The 21,428-nt window shown below is 48.3% G+C and overlaps 1 protein-coding gene across 10 annotated transcripts in view; it reads left to right on the plus strand.

The window, feature by feature from the left end:
* Window positions 1–21,428, plus strand: part of ZNF385A (zinc finger protein 385A) — a 227,328-nt gene that overhangs the window by 105,957 nt on the left and 99,943 nt on the right. The window contains exon 1 of one of the 10 annotated variants that reach the window (XM_083490282.1): window positions 9,405–9,551. The exons of the other annotated variants lie outside the window; for them this stretch is intronic. The gene's annotated coding sequence lies outside the window, so the exon portion shown is untranslated. Of the gene's footprint in view, window positions 1–9,404; window positions 9,552–21,428 lie in introns of those variants that run through there. 10 annotated transcript variants of the gene reach the window in all.

Here is a 21,428-nt window from a genome sequence, read left to right on the forward strand (position 1 = left end):
CGCTGCTGATGTGCGAAAGAGAGACAAATATGTCGGTCACTGCAGTGGCTGAGGTCACCCTGCATCTACCGTATTTCTCACTCTATAATTTCAGACCACCCTGATCTCCGACACTCTCATTTTTCTTTAAAGTTGTGGCTATGTGATGAAGTTGTTGCACACTGACTTCAAGAGGAGGGAGGTGGGATGAATGTGCCCCATATTGCTCCAGCATTCCAATGGTTTCCAGTCTTTCTACATTCAAGGAGTCATTTCCATGCTAACGTGTCTGCCGGAGAACCTGCTAGGACCCTAGATTCTTTAGGGGCCCAGGAAAAAAGCAAAGAACGGCAAGCATGGCCATCAGATGAACTACTAGCCTGATTGAGTCTTCACCCAGAAGAATGTTGAGACACCAAAGGAACTTTGGGTGAAGAGTCCTTAGCCTAGAATGAACCTAACACTCCACTACAGTGAAGCATTATAGGGGAAGGTAACTAGTGCCAGGAAATTCCTGTTGTCAGGGTATTGTCTTGACTGCCACGACTCTCGGAGAAGCCCCCATTCAGCTTTCGATGTTATCAGAGCTCTCTTTGAAAGCCACTCTTGTGTGTGGTTTTGTACATCTTGGGACAAGTGTGACTCCATCTTTTTGTGGGCCATTTTGGCAACATTTTCGATGGGCTCCTAACTCTACCCTTTCCTCACATGTGGGAAGGAAGGTATAAGGGCCTCTAAGGTGAGCTTGCTTCCTCCACCTTTTTAAACACCAAGTGCCTGCATAGAGTCAAAAATGCTGCGGTTGCTTACTTATATAACCAGGATGAGGGACCTGCGGGGATCCAGGTGTTTATTGGACTGCAGGTCCCATTACAGTTTGACTCCCGGAACCATTCGAAAACCAAGGCACGGCTTCCAATTGGCTGCAGCAGCTTCCTGCACTCAATCGGAAGCTGCGCAAGGTGCGTCGGATGTTCGGCTTCCAAAAAATGTTCACAAATCGGAACACTCACTTCCGGATTTGCAGCGTTCGGGAGCCAGTTTGTTCAAGAGCCAAGCCATTCAACAACCAAGGTACCACTGTATTTGCTTTTCAGATAGCTCAGTCTCAGGGTTGTGGGTTTGAACCCCACATTAGGCAAAAGATTCCTGCATCGCATTGGGTTGGACTGGATCACTTTCATGGTACCTTCCAATTCTACAGTTCTATGATCCCTGTCCATTGGCTGTGCTGGCAGGAGCTGCTGAAAGTTGGGAGTCTAGCATCATCTAAAGTGTTCACAGGCAGGGATACAAGAAGGCAGCATTACCTGTTTTACCCTATATTTGTTCCATGTAGAGCTGTTTCCATTCTTCTGCAGTTCATAGTCCACCCAAAGCTGAGCTATTCATCTCGCTGTCCGCTTTGCTGAAATTTTCCGCAATTAATTCCATAGCTACATAATGACATTGCCATTGCATTATCCCACCACATTCATTTCATTGCAAAGTCCATTCATTGCAGGAAGAACACTGCAAATGACAGGTGGAAGGGAAGCCATCTATTACCTATCACTTGTGGACTGAAGGCAACAGCAGCAGTGAATACTGATCATATTCCCTGGATTGATTTTTGTTCTGGACATGGGGCGAGGAAGCAACCACGCTTCTGCTTCCATTAGAATTCTCTGACATCCTCTATTCACAGGGTCCCCATTCTTCTCCTCCCTTTCTAACTGACAAATAAGAAAATACAGGGAGGATACTTTGATCTGTATTGAGCTTATCACAAGGGTTCTCTGAAGCAGGGCGCTTGTAATTCATAGAATCATGGAACCCTAGAGTCATCTACTCCAACCCCCCCTGCAATGCAGAAATCTCAACTAAATCATACGTGTCTGATGGCCATCCAACTTCTGCCTAAAAACCTCAAATGAGGGAAAGTCCACTACCAAGGGAACCACAACCGAGAACTGAGGCCAAGAATGAATGAGCCACTTGCGTGGGACCACAAAATTAACCCATGGGAGGAGGATACTTGAGTCTGTAAGTTCAGCTTTCTCTAGTCTCTAGAACACTATTGGGCTTGATGACAAAAAGCATGGGTAGCCAGACTGGTCTATTAAGATTGAATTCCAAAGTACCAGCAGTGCATTGCCTTTTGCATCAGGCCTAGCTATAAAAAAAGTGAGCAAGCTTCCAAGAACTGCTCTAGAGGCTGGATGAACCATCATGCTCTGAAAGGTTTGCCTGCTGCTCCAGCTGGCCTCAATAATTAATTAATTAATTAATTTAATGAAATTTATATACTGCTTGATTGCAGGGGAAAAAACCCTCAAAGGGGTTAAAGAAAATATTATGTTCCTGTTGCTTTTGCATTGGCTTTCTGAATATCACTCCTGCTTCCATTACGCTGCTTCCAAACAGCCCCCACCAACATGCTGTAGCTGCCATGAAGAGGACTTCCCATTCCCATTCATCACTGTGTTGTTGTTGTTGTTTAGTCGTTTAGTCGTGTCCGACTCTTCGTGACCCCATGGACCAGAGCATGCCAGGCACTTCTGTCTTCCACTTCCTCCCGCAGTTTGGTCAAACTCATGTTGGTAGCTTCGAGAACACTGTCCAACCATCTCGTCCTCTGTCGTCCCCTTCTCCTTGTGCCCTCCATCTTTCCCAACATCAGCGTCTTTTCCAGGGAGTCTTCTCTTCTCATGAGGTGGCCAAAGTATTGGAGCCTCAGCTTCATGATCTGTCCTTCCAGTGAGCACTCAGGGCTGATTTCCTTCAGAATGGATAGGTTTGATCTTCTTGCAGTCTATGGGACTCTCAAGAGTCTCCTCCAGCACCATAATTCAAAAGCATCAATTCTTCGGCGATCAGCCTTCTTTATGGTCCAGCTTTCACTTCCATACATCACTACTGGGAAAATCATAGCTTTTACTATATGGACCTTTGTTGGCAAGGTGATGTCTCTACTTTTTAAGATGCTGTCTAGGTTTGTCATTGTTTTGTAGCCCCTTCCAAGTCCCATTGCTGACTAAGCATGGGCTACAGTGCCGGATTACCAAATAAGCACAGTAGGCACTGGCCTATGGACCCCATTCCTTTTAGGGGTCCCACAACAACGGATCAAAATAATATTGATTTGATCTTGAAAGAAAAGTACAAAAACCTATTAGGAGATCATTTGCAAGGCCCCCCCATATTCTGACTGCCTAGGGCAGGCATAGACAAACTTGGCCTTCCAGATGTTTTGGGACTACATTTCCCATCATCCTTGACCACTGGTCCTGTTAGCTAGGGATGATGGGAGTTGTAGTCCCAAAACATCTGGAGGGCCGAGTTTGCCTATGCCTGGCCTAGGGATCTCCACAGGGTTTAATCCGGCACTGAAGGGCTAGCCGTCTCTGAGGAACTCCGCGAGCAAAATCCACATACAGACAGTCTGGAAGTCAGGGAAGCCAGATGGTCACAGAGCCAGGGGTCCAGTCCAGAGGACAGGGAACCCAGATGGTGAGCAGGAAGGAGCAAGGTAGGGCCAGAAACGACAGCCATTGTTTCCAGCATCTGACTACTGCTGAGAGCTCTGTTTGAGAAGGCCAGAGCCAGCTGGTTCTCATCAGGGCCTTCTCCTCTGTGAAGGGTGATGAGCTGCAGGTGGAGTCATTCCTCCTTCTCCTTCAGGCAAGGCTGACTTGGCCCATGAGACACTGCTGGTCCTGTGTGGAGGCTACAATGAACTATGTCTTGGAGCATCATTTAAAAGTGGTGTTCAGCTAAGAGGAGGTGTATGTGGGGAAGGGCTGTGGCTCAATGGGCAGAGCAGATGCTTCTCATACAGAAAGTCACAGGTTCAAATCCCAGCATCTCCAGGTAGGGAAACTTCTGTCTGAAACCTTGCAGAGTCTCTTTGTAGACAGTATTAAGCTAGATGGGACAAAAGCCTGACTTGGTGTGTGTGTGCGCGCGCATGCGCTGTAGGGTGGCCCTGTCCCGAGGCAAGATGAGGCAACCATTTTGGGCAACAGACTTTGGGTGCCTTTTAGAAGCAGCCAAGAAGGAGGCAGATCTGACCCAAGAGGCACAATACACTGAGTAATTTTTCTGCCCAAATCTTATTGAGGGTGAATAGCAGGGGTCTGGTCTGGCTCTCCTCCCAGGCTGGAAAGTGTAGAAAGAGTCCCAGGCAAAATAATTTTGTAGTGGATTGTTTGATTGTGCCTCGTGTTAATTAGTGGAGGAGAGATGCTGCTATTTGCATTTTTTATCTCGGGCACCAAAATGTCTGCGAGCTGCGCATAATCACAAGGTTGCTTATATTAAATGATTGCACTGGGTAAGCATAGGAACTGTATTTTAGCATATGTTGCTGTGTATGTATTTTATACTTCTTAATTAAGCTGCCCAGAGAAGTTCATGTTATAGCCTGACAATCTCATTTATTGTGGGTAGACCTATGTTTCTAGCTACTGAGGCTGTGAAGATGTGTGTGAGAGTGTGCAAGCAATATATGGGAACTTTGGGGAGCCTTGGAGGAGACCCAAGCAAGCTTTGGCTGCATACACACATTTTATTTTAGAATTAATGGAGACTGAGGAGTTGGTGGGTTTTTCCCCTGCTTCATCCAAACAAACAGTGCCTCTGAAACGCATTTCTAGAGATTAATCTGAATTACCCCGCAGTGTGCCCATTTGAAATCGGATCAAAGCCAATGTAGGCGGTCCTAGCAATGGAGGGTATCCCCCGTGTGTGTGTGTGTGTGTGTGTGTGTGTGCTAAGATTGCAATTGCCACTTCCCCCTTTATAGGCATGAGCAAGGAAGAAAATACTGGGTAACCTATGAAGAGGAGAATATTCAAATGTGAATCAAATAGTCATATTCTTGTGGACAGCAGGATCTATGTATCTATATGTAAAATCTAGACTGAAAGAAGCATGTTGGGGGATAAGCATAAATAATTCTGGATTAAAAAAAACACGACATGCTTGTGCTGCAAAAAGGCTAGTGTGTTCACTGCTTCGGTGATCAGAAAGACTTGGTTGGAACCAGACACAGTGTGAATTAAAATTGGCCCATGAGACATTGGGGACACAGACCAGGGTGGTGATCTGCCCCTGAGTCTTTGTGATGCAAGCCCTTTGTTCTTGGGACTCGCCATTTCAAGTGGGTAGTTCTTCGTCTAATTAATATTGAAAGTGCCAATCAGGGTCATGTTGAGACTGGAGCCTCTTTATTGATGGTTACCTTTCCTGCAAAGAAATCAAAGTGGTGCGCATGTCTCGCGTTCAATTTTATCGTCGCAAGAACCCTTTGAGGCAGGCTAGGTTGAGAGGGAGAGTTAATGGCCCAAGGTAACCCAGGGAGGATTTGAATCCTTGTCTGCTGGGTGCTAGTCTGACGCTTTAAACTACCACACCATGGTGGCTCAGCTGGGACTAAATCATTTCCCACCTTTTGAATGCGATAGAACAGAATTCTAACTGAACTTGCGGAGGATTCTGTTGCTCATGCAACCTTTTTTTACTGCCTACAAAGCAACAACTTTTTCCTCAAAGTGTAATTTTGGGTTGATTCTAGAGCCTTTGTAGCTTGAACTCGCATTCCATCAGAAATTCAACTGGTGGTGACTTTGCCACTCCCCCTTCCTCAACAAGATCGCATGAATCAGTCCGACGTCTTTGGTCATTCTGTAGTGTAGGGACGCGGGTGGCGCTGTGGGTTAAACCAGAGAGCCTAGGACTTGCCGATCTGAAGGTCGGTGGTTTGAATCCCTTTCAAACTGCTAGGTTGGCAGGAGCAGGGACCGAGCAACGGGAGCTCACCCCGTCGCGGGGATTCGAACCGCTGACCTTCTGATCGGCAAGCCCTAGGCTCTATGGTTTAACCCACAGCGCCACCCGCGTCCCCTCCAGCTTAGCCAGGAGTATTTTCCTCCAACTTGTCACTAACGTCCATGCCAGAGCCTTTCGTTTTGCTGGGGGTGGGTGGGTCCCTGCCACAGCTTTTGCCACCCTTGTGGTTGCAGCCAGGACTCTGTAGAAGCCTGGCTTGGTGCCTCATTCCCTGTGACCTTCACATCTTTGTTTTAGTTGCAGTTTAGTAATTTGAGCATCTCTTTGGTCCTAGCTGTTTCCCCTGCTGGCTAGAGAAAGAGAGCAAGGAGGCAATGGGCAGCCTTTGCTACTTGCTCTGTCTGCTGCCTCCTGCTACCTCCTCTACACAAAACTACTGCAGATCGTCACCTCTGGGATTGTGGCACCGAAGCTCAAACTCCTTCATTTCTGGAGAGAGGACTTAGTGCACTGCAAGGCAGAGGGCTGCTTTGGGACTCCTGGGTTCTAATTGGTTAGTTGGCTTATCTCACATTTTGCTCTCCAGCCCCCTCCACACACCCCATCATACACACAGTTTGGCGCTGAATTCCCCCATGCTTCAAGGCTTCTGGTGCCTAAGTCTCTGTGTGCACCTGCATCTTCCAGGGAACAAAATCTTCTCCCATTCTGAATGTGTCTCGGAACCGGTGAGTGTGTGTGTGTGTGTGTGGGGGGGTGTTTGCAAAGAAACCTTGTACAGTCGGCTTCCCTGCCGTCCCTCACTCAAAGAGGAGTGGCACGGGCCATACCACTCCCAGCACCTGCCTTCCCCCAAACAAAGGGCTTTTGTCTCACCTGCTTCCCTCCTCCCTCTTGACCGTACTATGACCTGGCCAATGGCGGCAAGGAACAGAGCTCCTTTGAGGTTTGCATCTGGTCCTGATCCTGGGCAGCAGAGTTGGGCTGAAGCGGGATGGGTGGATGAAGGAAAGAGATGGGATCTGTGGCTGTTGGTGGCTCTGTTTTGCAGAGAGCCAGGCCTGAACCCCCCACCCCCACCCCTGCCACTGATGATTCAATGCTGGCACTTCTGTCTCCAGTGTTGCAGGAGGGGTTTAGGTGCAGAGATGATGTGCTTCTTGCGAGTGTGTGTATAGAAAGACACACAATTCTGCCTGCATGTGCGTACAGGGGAGCGATGCCTGTAAGTCTGTGAATTGTGGATTTTCGCCGGAGAAACAGGGCGAACTGGGTGGGGAAGAAAGAACGGACTGCTGAGGTTTTGTGGCAAAGGCATATTTGTGACGTGTTCGCCTGTGATACATGTAAGTGCATGCGTGTGTCAGGCATGTGAGTGTGTGAGAGAACGCAGTGGTTAACGCTGCTGTATGGCAAGCATGTACCGTGTGGCCTGAAAAGTGCATGCACTCACAGGTTAAGAATGTTTGGGTGCTTCAGTGTTCCCTGTTCAGGAACACACACACAGGTGTGGGAACATGTGTGTGTGTGTGTGTGTGTGTGCATCAATGTGGGGTATGTGGACTTTAGGCCTCACCCCTGCCCCTGGTTGTTGTTTTTTGCTAAGCCTCACAAAACCAGGACTAGCTGAGCACTCCCTGCTGCTTCCCCCACCCCCAAGCCCAGGGACAAACTCAATTACACTTGGATTTCATTTCAGCTGTATCTTTTTCATGCTGAGACCTGCCTAGGGAGGAAAACAGTTCTCAGAGGTGGCAGGATGAGGGGAGCCAACTCCCGGTAACAGAAGGGGATGGGAGAAGCCCCACAGGCATGCCGGGAGACCGGTGGGCAGGGAACTGGGAAGCTTCTCTCTAGGAGAGGCCCTGGCCTACACGGGAGTCAGCAGAATGCAGTGTAAATGAGCCAGTGGAGCCCCAAGGGGGGTTGAACAGACTGAACTACTTCAGACTAAAGGGCTGTGTGGGTGTGATGTCATTGTTTTTGTTTAAAAAATGCTCCCTTCCATAAAACGCATGCATGCACACATGCACAAAGCGGATAGGACTGTGTTAGGCTTTTTTCTCCCTGGCGCAATACCTTTCTGGGTTTTGTTTTTACTTGTAGGGATGTCTTTAGATGAGTAATTACAAGAGCAAACATTTGCTTGCAGCTTGAAGCGCCCCAGTCCGTCCTGCTCCGAATGGGCAGACCAGACCTACATTGGTGGTGTTGGGGTGCTCGGCACCAGATGGTCTGAAACAAGGATGGAGGGGGAAGACTGTGGGCCCCCCCAGATGTTGTGAGACTCTCACTCCTATTAGCCCCACTCAGCATGGCCAAGAGTCAGGGGTGATGGGTCAGGGCTAAGCATTCCACTTCCTTGTCCTGGGTGGGCAGTGGTGTGGTTGTTTAGTCATTTAGTTGTGTCCGACTCTTCGTGACCCCCTGAACCAGAGCACGCCAGGCACTCCTGTCTTCCACTGCCTCCCGCAGTTTGGTCAAACGCATGCTGGTAGCTTCAAGAACACTGTCCAACCAGTTCGTCCTCTGTTGTCCCCTTCTCCTTGTGCCCTCCATCTTTCCCAACATCAGGGTCTTTTCCAGGGAGTCTTCTCTTCTCATGAGGTGGCCAAAGTATTGGAGCCTCAGCTTCACGATCTGTCCTTCCAGTGAGCACTCAGGGCTGATTTCCTTCAGAATGGAGAGGTTTGATCTTCTTGCAGTCCATGGGACTCTCAGGAGTCTCCTCCAGCACCATAATTCAAAAGCATCAATTCTTTGGCGATCAGCCTTCTTTATGGTCCAGCTTTCACTTCCATACATCACTCCTGGGAAAACCGTAGCTTTAACTATATGGACCTTTGTTGGCAAGGTTTGTTGGCAAAACTCCATGGACAAAGATGGGCAGTGGTACTATAGGAACTATCCCATTACTCAATGAGTACTACTACTAACATGGACATCTGGTCTGGTTCCCATGTAGCCACATGCACATCACCCAAAAAGAGGAAATACTGTACATCTCTCTCTCACGCACATGCAAAGAACCCAGATTTGCACAGAAATTGCATGTGCTAATTGATGTGTCCAACACAACTCATCATGGTGGAGGGCAGGGCGGAAGATTGGGATTTGATGACCTGTGTGCTTCCACAGCCTGCCACCCAGGTCCTGCTAACTGTTGGATAGGCAACGTCAAGACCCTCTCCTCCTCCTCTTCTTATGGTTCCTGCTCTTTAAACTAGGCTAGGACCGACAGCACTTCAAACAGAGGACTGCTCTCTGTAAAGTGAAACACATGGGTTATGCCATCAGCAGCCCTAAATCTTCTGCCAAGACAGTAGTTTGCTAAACAATGGTTGGGAGGAATTGGCCCACTGGACTCTCTATCTGACTTTGACAGAGATGTCCTTGTTTATCTTTGTCTCTTCCCCTGTTTTGGCGGCGAGGAGACGTAACTCTGCCAGAGAGGTCTGCAGAGATTCTGCGGGAACTGTTCAGAGATGGGCAATAGAAGGCTGAGATGGACAGCAGAAGGATAGGTCCTGGCCGCTGGGAACACAGTGCTTTGGTCCCCTACGCTTGCTGCCTCTTTGATCCTGACAAATGACCTAACAGTAGTTGAGGATCATATCCTTAGTTGCCTAGTAACTGTATCACATTCCCTTATGATGCAAAACACCAACTTGGAGGCAATAGTGATGGTTCCTCTTTCAAGCCAATGACACCCAGGGACAAATGTCCAGTGTTTGGACTAGCTGTTAGGAGCAATTTCCTCTTCTCTTGCAAGAAATCTTCCTATGGGGCCACTGTTTAAGGTAAAAGAACCATCCATTACTCCAACTCATCATAGGTCCATGGCTTGTAGGGGTGTGTTTCTTAGCCCTGGCATTCAAATCCCTAGAATTTCCTTTATTTTGACCCAAGCACCCTAAGTAGGGTCTGGTCTTCTGCCCCTCAAACATGACCGTCTTGAGGTGTGGGGCTCCCAAAAAGTTGGGACTCTGATATGAGGCCAGACAGCAATGTGCCCCATATACTAAGACCCGCTCAACACAGCCTTGCATTGGTGAAAGAACCCAGGAGTCCTGCTTCCCAGCTGCCACTTGTGCTGTCTGTTTCACTTCATTGGATAATATTTGGAGAGCCAGTGTGGTGTAGTGGTTAAGAGTGGTGGACTCGTAATCTGGTGAACCGGGTTCGCATCTCTGCTCCTCCACATGCAGCTGCTGGGTGACCTTGGGCTAGTCACACTTCTCTGAAGTCTCTCAGCCTCACTCCCCTCACAGAGTGTTTGTTGTGGGGGAGGAAGGGAAAGGAGAATGTTAGCCGCTTTGAGACTCCTTAGGGTAGTGATAAAGCAGGATATCAAATCCAATCTGCAGAGAGAATTGTGTATCACACAATTATTATTATGTGGGGTGTATGTGTGTGTCATTCTGCACCTCCTTTCTTTCCATTGGTTTGTCACCTGCAGTCCCTTTTGGAACCTGGGAGGCAGCAAATTAATTCTAGGGTGGTGGGGATGGTCGTATCGCTATCCCCTCTGCCACAAGACACCCCCCCATCTGCAGTTTTTCCAGCACCCCCTCCTCCCTCTGCTGCATGCTTGCCCCACTTTTGAGCGTCTTTAATTGGCTGTGCTTTCCAGAGCCCCTTATGAGCGGTTGGGGTGGGGAGGGAGGGCAGCTTCATGGTGGTGGGGGAAGGGTGGCTTGGGTTCTTGATGGGGGGAGGAAAGGAACGGGGAACTGGGAATCACTGCATCTGGGCTATTTCCAGCTTTCTCCTTTTTACGTAATCGCCCTGCGCTTCCCTGCATGCGCGAGTGAGCGAAGCTACTGGGGGGTGGGGAGGCCACGGGGTGGGGCCTTTGGTCAGGTAAATGGCATTTTGCACCCCCCCACCTTCCCCTCTCTAAAAGAAATTCCAAGGGAGACATTAGCTGGGAGAATCGGTGGTGCTGTCGCGCCTGTCTGGTCCACTTAGTTTCGTGCCCTTCTGGGATTTGTTGCCGCTGCAGCTCAGCGGCGTCAATGATTTTGCTCTGTTGCATCTTCTCCCGCTGCCCCCGAGCTTGTGAAATGCTTCTACTACCTGCTTATGAGCGGAGGGACTTGGATCACAAAAGTAGCTTGCAGCCGGTCTTGACCTGGGGACAGGAGCTCACCTCTGCAGGGACTTGGTAGTTCTTTGGTGGCCCTTGACATTGAAACGGCAATGGGGGTGAGGAGCAAGGGCATCATGGCTTCACCTGTGTCACGATCCCCTCTGAGGGGCCAGCAATACCTTTTGGAAGGGTGTTTTCGATAGGGAAAACGAAGATGGGACGGGAAGGGTTAAGTGCCTCCCCCACCTCACCAGTGCTACTGCTCTTGTCCGATTCAGAAGGCCCTCACCTCAGCTTCTTTAAAAACTAGAGATAAAAATGTCGGGCAATCCAGTTGGAGTGTGCTTGGGGGAAATGAAACAGCATGACTGCCTACTAGGAATTGCTAAGAAGTCGAAGAGTGTTGAAAAGAGTCTGTTCCCTGATGCCTCCTGCTTGTTCTGTGCTCCTTTGGAGAGGCGGGAACAGACCCAGGGGGATAGACATGATGATTGGCTAAGCCAGCTCTATCCACTTTGCACTAAAGCCTGGGCCGGCTTGTTTGTTGGGCAGGTGGGGTATTTGCTCTGCGTACTGGAACTGCAAAGGCCAGAGTGGTGCATATAACCCTGGTGACTCTCTTGCTGCTCCTGTTAATGCCATCTCTTCTTGTTTGGGGAAAAGAGTTTTGCATATGTTTTCCTCCTTAAAGAAAAATAGGCCCTGACTGACGGGCGAGTTGTAGGGTCTGTAAGAAAAGATGTGTGTGCTTGCCATAAAATTTTGAGTTGCATTCCCTAAATTAATTGGGACCTAATTCGGCATGTTTACTGGACTTACCTTTAATAAACAAAGCTAAAGAGAGTAAATTCACCATTTATTGGGAAGGCGGTTGAAAGGGTTTTGGCAGTAGCTGTGGTTGTTCTTGGATTGAACTGATCATCTAGGCCCATTCCATTCTAGGTTCAGACCTAGTTTGGGGGCCAAATTTATTGAGTGAGGGGCAATGGGAGTGATGCCTGGCTAGTAGTCTGTCTCTCTGGATTGGCTCCATGGGAACAGGGTCACTGTTTAAGGTGATTCTGTTCCACTCTGCAGGGTCAAATACAGAGAGCAGCATTGGGAGAGTAATTCATGGCCCCCTTGTGCTATGGTGCTATGCAGGGCACTATTCTGTGCTCCGTGTTATTTACGGTAATACCTACATGAAACCACTGGGGGCAGTCATCTGTATGCTGATGGCACAGAGCTCCAGTTCTCTTTAACATCTGAATCAGGAGTGACCATGCAGGTATCTGCAAGCAGTGATGGGCTGGACGAGGGCCAGTGAACTGAATTTGAATCCTTGCAAAATGGAGGATCTGAGAGTGAGTGGTCCCTGTGTCTGATAAATAGGCCAAGTTCCTGCTCTGAATGGGGTTGCAGGTGCACAGTCCGGGAGTGCTCTTCAATGCATCTATGCCACTGGAATATCAGTAGCTAGGAGAGCCTCTTATCAGCTTTTGCTGGGAAGGCAGCTATGACCATTCTTGGAGCATGGGAGCTAGACCACAGTGGTCTTTGTTGTTTAGTCGTGTCCAACTCTTCATGACCCCATGGACCAGAGCACGCCAGGCACTCCTGTCTTCCATTGCCTTCTGCAGCTTGGTCAAACTCATCTTTGTATCTTCAAGAACACTGTCCAACCATCTCATCCTCTGCCGTCCCCTTCTCCTTGTACCCTCAATCTTTCCCAACATCAAGGTCTTTTCCAGGGAGACTTCTCTTCTCATGAGGTGGCCAAAGTATTGGAGCTGTGGTCTAGGCACTGATAACTGCAAGACTGGATTACTGTGACACACCCTATGTGGGGCTTCCCTTGGCCATGGTCTGTAAGCTGCAGCTAGTGCAAAACATGGCAGCTAGACTGTTGCCTGGGGCATCCTCTCAACACCACCGCCAAGGGAACTGCACTGGCGGCCAATAGGGTACCAGTCTCAGTTGCTTCTAACACTGAAAGCCGTATGCAACTAGTGCCCATGTTACCTGAGGGGTCTCCTTGTCCCATACACACCTGGCTGGAACTGTGTTACTCTGGTGGAGCATTGTTAAGAGGACTGCACACCTGACATCAGCTAAAAACCAGTCATTTAGAATTGCAGTTCCAAGCCTCTGGAATCTGGTTCCGATTGAAATTAGGCAAATGCATAGCAGAGACTACCGATAACTTATCTTTTAAAGAGGGCCTTCCCTCAAGCTCATTGAAGCCATTTTATAATGCATACTGAATCTGGTGTTTCTGAGATTTGCTTTTAAATTGCTGTGCATGTAGTTCTCGTATACATTAGGTTTGCTGACACCTTTACTGAACACTGCTTTGGAAAACTTGTTTGCGAAGCAGCTTATAAATTCTTAATCTAATAAAATGTACCCCCTTTTAATATTACCTGCTGCATAAATGTCTCAAAATATTTCCCCTCCCTTCTCTCATAAGCTAAAGTATTTGAACTGGAAATATTTGATTCGGGAAGGAATTCAATAAAGCCCAGCTATTGTGGTTTTTAAAGTTCTACTCATAGTATTACATGAAAATCATTTTTAATGAAATACTTGTAAATATTTTAAGATATGACAGCTCAGCAGCATGCAGTATCTTGGGAATGCTGGAGAGAAATAGACTGGGGAAGGGAGAGTGAATCCCTCTGAGTGCGTACTGCTCTCTCCCCCACCCTTCCCGTTCTGTGGGCTTGTAAGGGATTGTGAGGGCTTTGGATCCAGCAGATCCAGTTTTCCCTTTTTGCCCTCTCTGCCATGAGAGGGGCAACAGCAGGGGTCCTTTCATGCTGCTTGGAAGGGGAGATCTGAGGACAGCCTCCCTTTCAGACCTGCAAAATTCCAGGGGCTCATGGACATTCTATTCTTCCAGTGACTAGAGCAGGGGTAAAGGTAAAGGGACCCCTGACCATTAGGTCCAGTCGTGGCCAACTCTGGGGTTGCGGTGCTCATCTCACTTTATTGGCCGAGGGAGCCGGCGTACAGCTTCCGGGTCATGTGGCCAGCATGACTAAGCCGCTTACGCACGGAAGAGCAGCGCACAGAGCAGCACACGGAAACGCCGTTTACCTTACCGCCGGAGCGGTACCTATTTATCTACTTGCACTTTGACGTGCTTTTGAACTGCTAGGTTGGCAGGAGCAGGGACCGAGCAACGGGAGCTCACCCTGTCGCAGGGATTCGAACCGCCGGCCTTCTGATCGGCAAGTCCTAGGCTCTGTGGTTCAACCCACAGTGCCACACGCGTCCCTAACAGCAGGGGTAGGGAACCTTTAGGGCCCAGTGGGAAGTTCAGCCCTGCTTTCTGCAGGGATCAGCTGTGCAAATAAGGTCCAATCCTGCAAGGTCTCTACCTTCCCTACATCTGACGTCACGTATTACATCAGGTGTGGAGCTGGTAGGTGTGGTTTAGGGCAAATGAACTGTTGGACCAAACTTGGTCCATTCGCTAGAGGCTCCCCACTTCTGGACAGAGGGTGGGGGATGAAGGAAACTGGTAACATACCAATTTCGGCACGTAATGTTTGTTATGTTGCTAATTAATTTTACAAAACAATGGCATTTTAAGACATTGATTCCCCTCCCGCAATGTAGCAGATTTCTGTGGCTAGTTTTGCGCCTTACATCACAGCACAATGGTTGGGAGGGAGGGAAGGGAAAGAGGGTATAAATTTTGTAACTTAATTGCTAAAAATAGAGGAGCTGAATGTCAAACTTAATTAAAAAACTACACTCTTTGATCTTGCCCCTAATCCCAGATGTGACAGATGCTGTTGTTCGATGGTGAACAAAAGCTACTCTTCACAAGCTAAGATGCAGTTTCTGGTTTATCACATTATGTGGTCCAGAGCTCAGGACTTGCACGTTTCACTTGGTGTGTATATTACTTTTTAAGTTTCTAAGGCCGTGTAGCAGAGCAGAGCAGCCCACTTCAGGCCGCACCAGGGGAAAGGTTAGACGAAGACCAGAATGCGTTGTCTTAATACTGCAGCAAGAATCCCTATAAGTGCTGGTCCTAGCCTAAGTGTGGGGAATATGCTTCATTTCGACTCCACTTTAGAGAGTGAAATGTCTTGGGCACGCACTTTAAATATTCAGGCCTCAACTGCATGCTGGCACATGTTCTGCTTTGTGTGGGTTTCAGAGAAGAAGGCGAGAAGACGAGGACTCGTATGGGGGCCTTAAGGCATAGAACTGGCTCAGTCTAGAACATGTAGCATTTCTGCTGTCTTAAAGAGCCAGTGTGGTGTAGTGGTTAAGAGCGGTAGTCTCGTAATCTGGGGAACCAGGTTCGCGTCTCCGCTCCTCCACATGCAGCTGCTGGGCGACCTTGGGCCAGTCACACTTCTTTGAAGTCTCTCAGCCCCACTCACCTCACAGAGTGTTTGTTGTGGGGGAGGAAGGGAAAGGAGAATGTTGGCCGCTTTGAGACTCCTGAAGGGGAGTGAGAGGCGGGATATCTTCTTCTTTAATAGCTGTTCTGTACCTATATTGTACCGGTTACACTGTGTGTCCAGGCCTGATTCACAGTGCTGATATTGACCTTTAAAGCCCTAAATAGTCTGGGTTTACCTAAAAGATCAAGTTGCCCATGCATTAAGGTATACTTCAGAGGCCCTGCTTAGGTGCCAACCTACAAAGAGAATCCCTGTGGTGGGCATACAGAACAGGGCCCTCTCAATGGTGGCCCCACAGTTGTGAAATGAAGCTCCCTCATTGTGTGATCAAGTCCCGTCCCTCACTGTGTTTATGCATAGGCCTTGAAGGACCTTTTTGTGATGTCCTTCAGTGGTTAATTGCAAACAGCTAGAGAAATGGTGTTGTGGGTTTGAGTTTTATATGTTTAAATAATGCTGGACAATTTGTTGCGCTGGCTTTTAGTAGTATTACGAAAGAGAGGTTTCAAAAAATATTTTATTGTTTATGTGCTGATGGTGTGTTTTGTAAACTGCTTTATGAATAAGGTTTCTTAAAAGGCGGGTTAGCATTTGCCTGTACATACTTCCATCCTTATTTCAGACATCGTGATATATCGGTATATCGCAATGTTTAGCTGGTGATATACCGTGATGTTGAAAACCAGGTATTACCCAGCCCTAGTTATACATCTGTTAAATAAGCTTAATTATAAGGTAGGTGAATATTCCTGTGGGTTATCTTGAATGAGCTTTCTAAATCCAGATATAGGTTCCTGGAGCAGTGCTGAGGAATATCTGTTACTCATCCTGGGCGCTTTGTCACTTCCTGCTCTGTCACTGTGCAAGGAACCATGGTAGTCCAAATAACAAGGCCAAACATCACATCAAGTAAAACATGGCACTGCAATTTGTATGGGTGACAAGTGTTGTGGGTGTTAACAGGTGGAAGCAGTGGCTAGGGAATGCCCTTAGCCAAACTAGCCTTCCTACGAGTTTGGAGGAGTGGGAGATGGGGGAAATCTGTGCATACCCCACTGATTTAGTGAAGCGTAGGCTGGGATGCGGGTGGCACTGTGGGTTAAACCACAGAGCCTAGGGCTTGCCAATCAGAAGGTTGGTGGTTCGAATCCCCGTGATGGGGTGAGCTCCCGTTGCTCCCCTGCTCCTGCCAACCTAGCAGTTCGAAAGCACGTCAAAGTGCAAGTAGATAAATAGGTACTGCTCCGGCAGGAAGGTAAACGGCATTTCCATGCGCTGCTCTGGTTCGCCAGAAGCGGCTTAGTCTTGCTGGCCAGCACCTCTCAAGTTTCAATGGTAGCGCAGCAAGAAGGAAGCACAATCTTGGTGCAGATCTCTTCCTCAGTGCCCCCTCCCTTCATTCCTTGGTGCTGAAAACGGCCTGGGTAGGTGGGATGTGGGGAGCTCCCATTGATGCCAAGGGGAGCTTCCCGTCCCATGCCTAATTCTAGCATCCTTTGCTTCCTCCTCTTTGCAGTATCATGAGTGGCAGGTGGGAAAGTATGTTTGGTGGTGGGGAGGAGGTCTAAGGGGAGAGGTTTGTATTTTGGTGAGATGCAAGGGGAGGGATTTGGTAAGGTCTAAGGGGCTTGGTGGCTTGGTGAGTGGAGCAAGCAGGGGCACAATTGTGTGTGTGTGTGTGTGTGTGTGAGAGAGAGAGAGAGAGAGAGAGAGAGCGCGTGCCACATGGCTTTTTCACATTCCAGGTACCAAAATGTTCTGGCTCAGTTCTGGTCCCCTCAAATAGCCAGCAGTACAGTGGTACCTCGGGTTAAGTACTTAATTCATTCCGGAGGTCCGTTCTTAACCTGAAACTGTTCTTAACTTGAAGCACCACTTTAGCTAATGGGGCCTCCTGCTGCTGCCACACCGCCGGAGCCCAATTTCTGTTCTCATCCTGAAACAAAGTTCTTAACCTGAAGCACTATTTCTGGGTTAGCAGAGTCTGTAACCTGAAGCATATGTAACCTGAAGCGTATGTAACCTGAAGTATATGTAACCTGAGGTACCACTGTATCAGTTTCTTAGGTGGCAGCCTTGTTCAGGCTTGTGGGGAGAGAGGGTGTGTGTGTGTGTGTGTGTCTGTGTGTCCATGTCCACTTCTAGTATCATATTTCTTTTTCACAAAAACAACAGCAGCAGCACCAGGTGCATGACATTTTCCCAGCCCCAGATCATTATTGCAAAGCGTCAGGCCTTCTTTTCCTTACTATACACAAGCCCAAACACACACACACACACACACACACACACACACACACACACACACTCACCCTTCTGTCACCACCCACACAAATTGCAGTGCCATCTTTTATTGATGTTCTGTGTGGCCTCGTTAGGGAGGAAAACATGCTTGCATTAACACAAGCAGATGGCTTCGGATGGTTTTCCTCCCTCAAAATAAATTTTGCTGCTGGTGGTGGGCATGATGGGTAGAAACTCAAATTGCTCAACTGCTGAATTCGGGGAAATCCCCCTTCTCTGTATTTAGATCCTTGAAAAGCTGTCAGTCAAGCGACTTGTGGCGCTGGTGATGGGCAAGTCATCCCGTCTCGTCCCCCCCGTTCCCCCCACCACCTCCAGACTTCATTTTCATAGCTGTTCCTTTCTGGCATTGCTGCAGAGGATTGCAGACATCTAATTCCTGAGCACCATAGTTGGTCTCCTGACATTTAGGACTTGCTCAGAGGGTCAGTTGACTGTTTTGCTCTGTGTTGCAGCCATTGAAGAACCAAAAGTACCAATGCAAAACACAAAATTGCAACATTGCACGTAATGGGTAAGAAAGGAGCTGTTTTACTGTGAGGAAAGAGGGGGGAAGATATCTATAGAGAGCAGATGGGTTTTCTTCAACCCCACAGTGCTCCCTTCAAACAAGCTTCGGATGCAATTCCTAACTTGTTAGGGCAAGAGTGGGGGGCTGTTTTTGGCTTGGCCAGATCCTCACCCTCCCCATCCCTGCAGCCTAATTTTGACAGGTGAGTGGGACAACCTGGCAAAGTCCTTTGTGCAGTTCTCCAGAAATGCCTACAACCAGGAATTAGGGTGTAAGCCCGAGGGAACAAAGTGGGACTTACTTCCGAGTAAACATGCAGAAGATTAGGGCATTCATTTCTAAATCTGAGATGTGCTGGAGTTCAAGTCTACCTGGAAATCATATCCCTTAGTTTGGATTGTCAAACTGCCCTGAGATATTTTGACAAAGGGCGGTATTTAAAACAAACAAACAAAAAATAAGTAACACTAAAGGGTGGGTTTTCACGGGGAAAGCTCCACAGCAGAAAAAGAAAATGTGCAGATATGGAGCTTTTAAGGACAGACCTGTGTCCGGAAAGATCAAGGCAAAAGTTAAATGTGGATTAGCCCTTAGTTTATAGGTAATAGCTGTGGATGTATTAGGTAAGTGCACTTGGCTTCATTCTCTCTCTGTGTGTGTATGATTTGAAACCCAGAAGGCCCTTATTATCTCCCTGGTCTTGTGGAGGGATCCTCTAGCTCCTGTTCTGGAATTTTGCCACTGTGCCTGCCGGGTAAAAGTGGACGCTAATCTCCTTTAAGCCCTCGCGCCATCCTAGTCCTCCCAAGCAACTGTGACAGGGACAAGCTGGGCACAGCAAGGACACAGGCGGCCTTTAAAACAGCAGGTTGATTTTGACCCTGCACTTCTACGTGTGCCCGGGCTGGAGGAATGAAGGGATATCAGGGCACGATTCAGCAGGGCAAGTTTCACTTCTGGAGGCCTAAGGCCGTGTTTTAGCCTTGTGGGAACGCCATAAGCTTAGGAGGGCTTCTGCCATGGGGCAAGGCTGGTGGGGATGCGCTTCTCCCTCGTGCCTGTAACAGGAACCGAGAAGGCAGTCGCTGCAAGGACAGCTGACCCTCTATCTCTGTGGCTGGTTCCTCACTTCCTGTTGCACCGTTGCTCTCCTCTGCCGGGGCGAAGACCACAGAGGTAGGTGGGGGAGGCTAGAATCAAAGTTACTCTGCACCTTGGGTATGATTTTGAAAACTGCCTATGATTCTTTGTGAATGCAGAGAGCGGCGGCGTTCTATCCTTGCATCTCTGGGGTGAAAGCTGGGGCTGAGCTGAAAGGCTTCCTCCAACTTCACCATCCATTTTGGGAAGTTGGTGTGGCATTTTTGGTGGTGCAAAAGCTAGCATATGGAAGCAAGGGAACCTCTTATTAATCCTGACAGCTGGCTTCCCCACCCAGCAAGCCCTTATGAGGTGGACAGGAAGCTTTGCCCTCTAACTAGTAGGCTTTATGATGACACAAAGCAGTGACACCGTGTCGCCATGTAGCCCAAGGGTAGCCAATGTCGTGCTCTCTGAATGTCGCCTGACTCCAGCTCCTATCAGCCTCAGCCAGGATAGCCAACTCTTCATGACCCCATGGACCAGAGCACGCCAGGCACTCTTGTCTTCCACTGCCTCCTGCAGTTTGGTCAAACTCATGCTGGTAGCTTCGAGAACACTGTCCAACCATCTCGTCCTCTGTCATCCCCTTCTCCTTGTGCCCTCCATCTTTCCCAACATCAGGGTCTTTTCCAGGGAGTCTTCTCTTCTCATGACGTGGCCAAAGTACTGGAGCCTCAGCTTCAGGATCTGCCCTTCCAGTGAGCAGCACTCAGGGCTGATTTCCTTCAGAATGGATAGGTTTGATCTTCTTGCAGTCCATGGGACTCTCAAGAGTCTCCTCCAGCACCAGAATTCAAAAGCATCAATTCTTCGGCGATCAGCCTTCTTTATGGTCCAGCTCTCACTTCCATACATCACTCCTGGGAAAACCATAGCTTGATAGCCTTATCATCCTTCCCCCCCCCCATCCTCTTTCAAAGCTGTCCAGGTTGGTGGCTGTTGCCACATCTTGTGGCAGTGAGTTCCACGGTTAAACTATGGGCTGTGTGAAAAAGTGATTCCTTTTGTCTGTCCCAAATCTTCCAACATTCAGCTTCCTTGGATAAGCTCTGTTCTTTAGATTTGTGAGAAAGGGGAAAACTGTTCTCTATCCACTTTCTCTCTACAATCCACAAATTTATATACCTCCAACAAGCCTTCTTCCCCACCCCCACCTTTACTTGCCTTAAAAAAAACATTAAAAGACAAGAAAATCATAAATAGCAGACAGGATGATACGACGTACCTTCAAGAGGGTGACCTAAAAGAGTAGCTGTAACGTATTCTTACAAGGGATGCGGGTGGCGCTGTGGGTTAAACCACAGAGCCTAGGACTTGCTGATCAGAAGGTCGGCAGTTCAAATCCCTGTGACGGGGTGAGCTCCCGTTACTCGGTCCCTGCTCCTGCCAACCTAGCAGTTCAAAAGCATGTTAAAGTGCAAGTAGATAAATAGGTACCGCTCCAGCGGGAAGGTAAATGGCGTTTCTGTGCACTGCTCTGGTTCACCAGAAGCGGCTTAGTCATGCTGGCCACATGCCCTGGAAGCTGAATGCTGGCTCCCTCGGCCAATAAAGCGAGATGAGCGCCGCAACCCCAGAGTCGGTCACAACTGGACCTAATGGTCAGGGGTCCCTTTACCTTTACCTTTAACATATTCTTACAATACATCTAATAATACCCAGGGCATCCACTGAGCTAACAGAGGAAAGGATCAAAAGGACAATGAGCAAAAGCTTAAAAATTCTGTCCAATAAACTCAGATAGAATGAAAGCCTGAAATGGTTGTTCATGCTCGTGTATGAGATAAAACTCCCACCAATTTGCAGCAAAATTCTCTGGGTCTGCCTGGGCTCTAAGAGTCTTTAAATGATGGGTTAGCTTCTCTCAAACAGTAATAAACAATGCCTTTGAATGCCATCTATCTAAAGTAATGCGTGAAGAATCTTTCTTGCCCTGTGAAATGACCAATCAAGCTAGGACCATTAAATAAATTACTAGTTATTTTCCCACAATAGCTACATTACTCTCCTCAAACACTGGTAGCAAACACAATTTGGACTCCAACATCACACTTTTCCCAATAATAACCCCAATTTGTTTCACCACGTGTTCCCCAAAGACGCCCACTCCTGGACAAGCCCACCAGAGGTGCCGTCAAGTCCCCTTCTCATTTCGGTTCTGCCAACATAAACGGCATGGCCCAATGCTTGAACTCTGGCAAGCAAGAATGGAGTGCAA

Source organism: Podarcis liolepis (genome assembly GCF_965112155.1).
Source record: "Podarcis liolepis genome assembly, chromosome: 2".
In the NCBI taxonomy this organism is placed as follows: domain Eukaryota; kingdom Metazoa; phylum Chordata; class Lepidosauria; order Squamata; family Lacertidae; genus Podarcis; species Podarcis liolepis.